Source organism: Mastomys coucha, unplaced genomic scaffold, assembly GCF_008632895.1.
Source record: "Mastomys coucha isolate ucsf_1 unplaced genomic scaffold, UCSF_Mcou_1 pScaffold23, whole genome shotgun sequence".
NCBI classification, from domain to species: domain Eukaryota; kingdom Metazoa; phylum Chordata; class Mammalia; order Rodentia; family Muridae; genus Mastomys; species Mastomys coucha.
Window position 1 is genome coordinate 116,022,640 of NW_022196906.1, and position 7,208 is coordinate 116,029,847.

Genomic DNA, 7,208 nt, shown 5'->3' on the forward strand with positions numbered 1-7,208 from the left:
ACCCCAAACAAACCAAAAAACAAAAAACAAAAAAAAAACAAAACCCCTGCCTTGAAAAAACAACACAAAAAAAACAAACAAAAAAACCATAAATGCAGGATGCTCACAAGTAGTTTGGTACACAGGCCGAGAAGTGAAGGAAAAACAGATTTTATCTCTAGTTTACATAATCTTTATTTTTATACCTCTGCTTTCAGTCAACCATGTAAAAAATGTTTCCATTAGTAGCCAAAAGGGCAGCGGGATTTATGTGTTTATGTAACTATGAACAAAAATATTATACTTTAAATATTTTAGCCTTGAGTTGATTTATTCACTGACGCATTTAACAAGTGCCAGTGAGAAAAACTGTGGGGTTTGGGGCTCACTTGGGGGAAGCATTGGTGCCGTTCCAGCATGGCTATGGTTTATGGATTCAAAGACGTGTGTTTGAAGATTGCTTTAACTCCTGTTAGGAGTATGAACCTCAAAGAAGTACTTTACCTTCTTGGAACTTGAAAATTCTCATTGACATAATGATCCATGAGTAGCTAGAGAGATGACTCAGTAGATGAAGCGCTTACTGTGCCACCATGAGGACTTAATCTCAGATTGCCAGTCCCCAAGTAGGAAGGCATGTATCTGCACGTATCCCCACGTAGGAAGGCACCGTAGCACGTATCTGCACCTCTACAGTAGGCTGGGGAGGATGGAGACTGGCAGATCCAGCTAGGCCAGCTGAGACTTTGAGCTCCAGGTTTAGTGAGAGGCCCAGTCTCAGATAATAAGGTGGGGCACAACTGAGAAGACATCCTGACATTAGCCAGAGGGCCTTCATACTTGCTTGCATGGGTCAGAAAACCTTCACACACAAGCACATGCACACATGCAAATACACACACACACACACATGTGCAGACACACAAACACTTTCGTTTAAAGGAGTACATTGTAAGATTGAATTATGTGATCTATGTGACTTCAGTTTAAGACACCAAGAGCAGACCTTGGATGTGTATGATTACTTTTGTGTCACTGTGACAAAATGCTTGGTGGAGTCATGAGGAAGGAGGAGGGAGGAGGGAGGAGGGAGGAGGGAGGAGGGAAGAGGAAGGAGGGAGGAGGGTTTCTTTGGTTCACAGTTACAGGTTTGCCTATCTGAGCTCAAGGCAGTAGGAGCTCTCCACACCACAAAGAATCAGGAAGCAGAGAGAAGCTGAATACCCACATTGCTGGTTTTCTCCTCTCTCCTTTATTCCTTCCAGGCCTCCAGCTTCTGAGGTGGTACCACTCATTCATATCAGTTAACGCATGCTCACAGACACACCTGGAGGGTGCCTCGATAAGTTCTGAGGCCATTCTAAATCCAGTCAGGTTGACAATAAGATTAACCAGCAGAGGATTGAATTACAATTGTTAAAGATTATTTATTTTTAATTATGTGTATGTGTGTATATCTCTCTTCCTATGTGTGTGTGTGTGTGTGGCACATGAATGCAGGTGCCCAAGGAGACCAGAGGTATCGGATCCCCTGGAGCTGGAGTTGTATTCAGTTGTGAACCACATGGACTGGGTGCTGGGAGCCAAATTCCAGGCCTCTGGAAGAGCAGCCGGTGCTCCTAAGTAAGGAGCCACTCCCCAGTCTCTCTCTATCATTATTGTTGCCACTCCCCAGTCTCTATGATTATTATTTCGAGATACAATCTGTTGTACTGCATGCTGGCCTCAAACTCTTGCCAATCTTTCTGTTTCAGTCTCCCAGGTGCTGGGATAACCACTGCAGACCTGTCGGAATAGTCTTTTGAGATGAGATTCTATGCTTTCCTCTCAAACTTGGGTGGGGAAGAAAGATGTTGACATCATCTTCAGCCTCCTCCACTGCTCACTTCACCCCGCCTGTTTCCTGTGCCGGCCAAACTGCTGAACCTGTAATGGTGAAAGACGTCACTCATTCAGTGGATAGCCCCCGTCTCCCCGAGTACTTTGAACTCCCCCATCACATGTCACCATCAAACATTTTTAACCCCTTCTCCCCAGCTCCTTCTGACATGATCTCTTTTTCTTAATTGCTGTCCGTTGTGATCTCCTGCCTCAGCCTCCCGACTTCACCACAGACTGCATGGTCGGCTCTTTGGAGTTTAGTAGTCACAGGGTGGACAGGAGACAGCAGTGCGGTCTACTTTTCAAGCTGAAGGTTTCTTGCTTCTTTTATTGGCTTTGGAGACTTCTAGGTCTGGGTTAACAGCATATGCACATCCACTTCCTGTAACTGTTCTTCGGATTGAACATGCAGTCTGTAATATTGCCTTCTTGGAGGCTGAGTCATGGAGGCAGAAGGTACTAGGCCTCCTACTTTAACTTTTGAAACGGGGTCTTAGTGTGCCAGCGAGACCACAAAAGCCTGTCAACCCGAGTTAGATCCCCCAACCACTGTAAAAGTGGGAGAAGAGAAATAACCTCACAGAGTTGTCTCCTAACTCCTACTTACACATGTGTGCCCACTCCTGTCACATGTGCACCAGTATGTACACACTAATGACAAAATCTTTTAAAACTGAAATATATCTAGGAGGGTGGGCTGGGCTATAGTTCAGTTGTAAAGCACTTGGCCAATATTTCACAAAGCTCTGCATTCAACACCCACTACTGTAAAAGTGCATGCAGCCTGACACCACACACTTCAGTACTGTAAAAGTATGTGCAGTCTTACACACTCATCACATATTTTCACATACGCGACAAGTAGGCAAAGTTTTCTCTTTAAATATTCAGCTGTAGATGAGTTATATGTCGACACTTCAGTTGATAAGGCTTGTAATTTAATAAACAGCTGGAAAGAATGGCTTGTTTTTATAATTGCATTTGCACAGGTGTGAGGTTACACTGCACAAAGAGCCTCCATCTCTTTCTGAAGTCTTCACAGAGAAAGGAATGGGACAGCGTGGCTCCCTGACTTCCTGGCTGGGACCTGCGCGAGGACTGAGGGTAGAGGTTACCAGTGGGTGTTGCTTTACAAGCCCAAAGGCAACTGTTACTGTCTGTTTCTGTTGCCCTGGGTCTGCTGGTATCCTGCACTCAGAAGCTCCATCAAACCCTGAAAACCTGACTGAGTGACTTCAGGCTGACTCTGCAGCAGTGAACATCTGCACGAGGTGACACTGGCTGCCCTGTCAGCTCCTGGAGTCCCAGAAGAATTTTTCCTTTCAGGCCAGGCTGACCTTTACCTTCCAGGCCTTCTACCTCAACCTCTGAAGGGCTGGAATTATAGGTGTGTGCCACCACACCCAGCCTGCATTGGGTCTGAACCCCCATGATCACCCATCACCTCAGTCTACCTAGAATGCCAAGGTCTCCCATTCTCTCTCAACAAGGCTTCCAGGGCTCTTTATGATCTGCTGGCTCTCTGGATGAGGTGCCTCTTTTAGGAGGTAGCCACTCTCGATGACTGTGCAAATAGGTTTTTATTGACTGATCTCCACACTCTCCTAGCCAGAGCCTCCTGCCCTCGCTCCTGGTTAGAGGCACCATCTGTTTGCCTTGACAGCTTAATGAATTGAGGGCTCGTAAATGGAGCTGACATTTAAATTAGATCCAAATTGCAGTAATGGTCCTCTTTTCCCAGAGATGAATGAGCAATTGCTTTTACAGCTCTGAGGAGAAAAGTGGATTATGCAAACAGATACTTCACCCAAATTGGTGGCCCTCAGTGACTCTCCCTGCGCTGATGCCTTTGCTGGGAGAGAAATCCGAGGCCCAGGGAGGAAAACTAGAAAAGAGGGGTTTTCTGACCAGAGCAGATCACATTCTGGGTCCTTCTATCCCACTTCGTGGTGATCAGGAGAGTTTTAAGGATTTCAGGTATGAAAACAACAGCAAATTAAGATGAATTAGCAACCTTAGCCTGCTGCCTTGTTAGGTCTAAGGCAGGGAAACTGGGCTGATGAACTCGGTGGTTTGTGTTTTCTTCAGAAGTTGGGCTGTTGTTTAGAGACAGGTGTCTACTATCATCCCCGAAGCTTGTGCTCTGGGTTCCTTGGGATCCATTGGCTGAGCTCTTGTACTTAGAGGCGCCCCTTTCCCTAGCTACTATGTCGTCTCAGGTCACCTCGAGCCTTCTGTTTACATCCCAGTTGACAGGTACAAGAGACTACTGAGTCGTGGTCTAAACACCATGGAGACTGGAACAGAGGCCAGATACCTGTAGGTGCTATGGAACCTACAGTTTACTTACGAGAAGGTATCTTTCCTGGAAACTCTCAGGGCAGGATCTGACCATTGGGAGTTGGGGCTTGTCTCCTTTCTCCCTCCTCCCTAGGCCTGGGTAGGGAACCCACAGAGCTGTGAGGTTGGAAGCAGCTGCAGGAGTCCCCATTCCCACCCATCAGTCATTGCTGCTCATTGACCTGTGCTTGGGCACTCTGCTGCACAAAGAGAGGGCCCAGAACTCCCTACTGGGACCTGATGTGTGCTAACCTTGGGCAGTGAGGGAAAGGTAAATTGCCCATCAGCCACCATACTCCCACATCTTTCCCATAAAAAAATGTTTGCTAGAAAGAATATATACCAAGTCAATAGGGACAGGAAATCATTCCAGTCATAAACTCTAATCCTAGTGAGGTAGATCAGAGGAGGCTTACATTACATTTGGCTTTCAGATAAGGAATGTCCAGGCCAGTGGGCCCTAAGGACCTCTTCTGGAAGAAGCAAATGGAATTGTCTCCTCTCCCTCCCCTCCTCCTCCTCCTCTCCCTCCTCTTCTTCCTCCTTTTCCTCTTCCTCCTCCTCCTTCTATTCCTTCCCCACTCCCTTTTTGTTTTCCTTTTCTTTTTTGAGGCCCAGGTTAGCTTCAAACTCAAGATTCTTCTGCCTCAGCCTCCTGAATGCTGAGGTCACAGGTATGTGACACCCACTCCTGGCAAAAGGAATTGTTTCTGAGACTTCCTGTCCGCATAGATAGCAAACTGGTTATACAGATGCTCTGAGTGTTGGAGGCAGGAAGTAGAGAGGTAGACAGATCCCACAAGCCAACTTAACACTTGATCTCTGATTCAGGACAAAGACTGATTGTGCCTGAACTACCCGAGGGAACTCCCCGAGGTCTCTTATTAGGTATACAGCACGTTGAAAACATCAGTGTTCTCAGTAACACTGCAGATGGATTTTATTATGAAGCACAATTCCTGCATGCTTAGTCTTAACACACAATGAAGAGAATAATATGATTAATGGCACATAGAGTCTATAATGTAGCTAACATGAGTGGGCTTTAGTATGAACATCATGGTTACATTTATTGACAGCCAGCTGAGGATAGATTGATTGCTCCAGGGAGGGGAGAGTGTGATGTCGCCCAAGATCAGGAGTCAGTATTAGAGATAGCTCAGAGTAGGTCTTCAGGGATGGGAGGGACATGAGTGGGTTAAAAGAATGGGTGAGCTTTGGGTGGAGAGGAGAGACAGGAGGGTCAGCGAGAGGGCCACAGAGGTCTGGAGGAGTAGGGCACACATTTGCCCATGTGTACTATCAAGGCAGTGCCAGAGCTGGACTTTGGAAGAAGTCAAAGCTCAAGAAAATTGGCCATATTTACATGGGTGTGTCAGCTTTCAAAACAGATTAGCTCACTGGGTACAAATAGATTATCCATGTAACTTTCTATACAATATCCCCTGTTAAACTGGTGACTAAGGTAATTGCCCATGAGTTCTCAGAAATTCTCTTCCCAAAGAAGTCAGGGGAGAGGTTAGCCGTTATTGTGAGTATTGTGGGATGGGCAGTGTGAGCCACAGTCACCTGTGCCCAACTTGGAGACCAAGTGAGATCCTGTGCTCCTGTGCCTCATTCTCTTCCCTTCCCCCTTAGTCCCCATCACATCAGCTTGCTCTCTCCTGGGCCCTTCTGCCATCCATCCCCCTCCCCCATTCCCACAGCACCAGCTAGCTCTCTCCTGCTCATTCCTTCTTTTCCTGTTGCTATGACAAAACACCTTACAAGAAGCAGCTCAAGAAAGGAAGGGTTTGTTTGAGGTCAGAGTTTGGAGTACATCCGTTGGTCCTGTCAAGGAAGGCTTGGCAGCAGGAGAGCAAGGCTGTGGTGGTGGTCCCTCTGCATTAGGAAGCAGAGAAGGAGCAACATTGTTGCTCAGTTTTATTTTGTTTTGATTTGTTTTGTTTTTGTTTTTTGTTTTTCAGTCCAGGAAACTTCCTTGAAGAAGTGCCCAGAGGTTTCATCTCTTAGGAGCCTGTCAAGTTGTCAATGAGAATTATTGTCACAAGGCTCTAGGGTTGAAGTGACTTTAGTTTTACACGAGGGATCATGAAACCCAGAGAGGGGAGTGGTTTTGCTTCGGAGTGAGGATTTCAAAGCTGTGGCCAGGAGAGAGCTCTCAGCATCTACCCTACAGCTTTACTCTTTTTATTTCTTCATCTTACCAATTGATAGGAAGGAGGGATACAGAACAGAACATGGGGAAACTGGAGGTGTTCCCCTTCATGGCAGACTACCCTGGGAACTCCCAGTAGGGCAGGAGAAGCAATGGCTGTGCTCCTGTCTCAGACCTCAGCTCTGGGCAGGGGTTGCAGTTCAATGGCAGAGAGCTTGCTTAGCATACATACACCAGGCCCAGAGCTCACACCTAAAAGTCACCCAGGCCCAGGACCTAAAGTTAAAGTAAAATAAGACTGGTGCTTTGAACTCACAGACACTAAGATTCTTAAAGGATACTAGCATTTTACTAAACAAATACCAGAACTTGCTTTTAAATTTGAATTTTCAGCATCTGCTTTCAAATACCCTTGGTAGTATTGACTAATTTACTGTAGGGTCCATGTTTCTTTCCCCTGTGAATATAATGAGATGTTTCTTGCTAAATGTCTCAAGGAGTCTAATGTCTGAGTATATGGCAGTTACAGAAAAGGGGTCTTGTTATTTGTCTGTATTAAAGGACATGTGACCCTTTAGTAAATTATGGAGGGTGCAGATCTCTGGACCATGACTAATGAGCAATCCCCTTCTGCCTTCTGCACTTCTGCCCTTAAAAGTGGCAAATCTCATTTTAATATTCTCTCTGGCTGGGCATCAGTGGTACACACCTCTAATCCCAGCACTCAGGAGGCAGAGAGGCAGAGAGGCAGAGAGAGGCAGAGAGGAGAGGCAGAGAGAGGCAGAGAGGCAGAGAGGCAGAGGGGCAGAGAGAGGCAGAGAGGAGAGGCAGAGAGGCAGAGAGGAGAGGC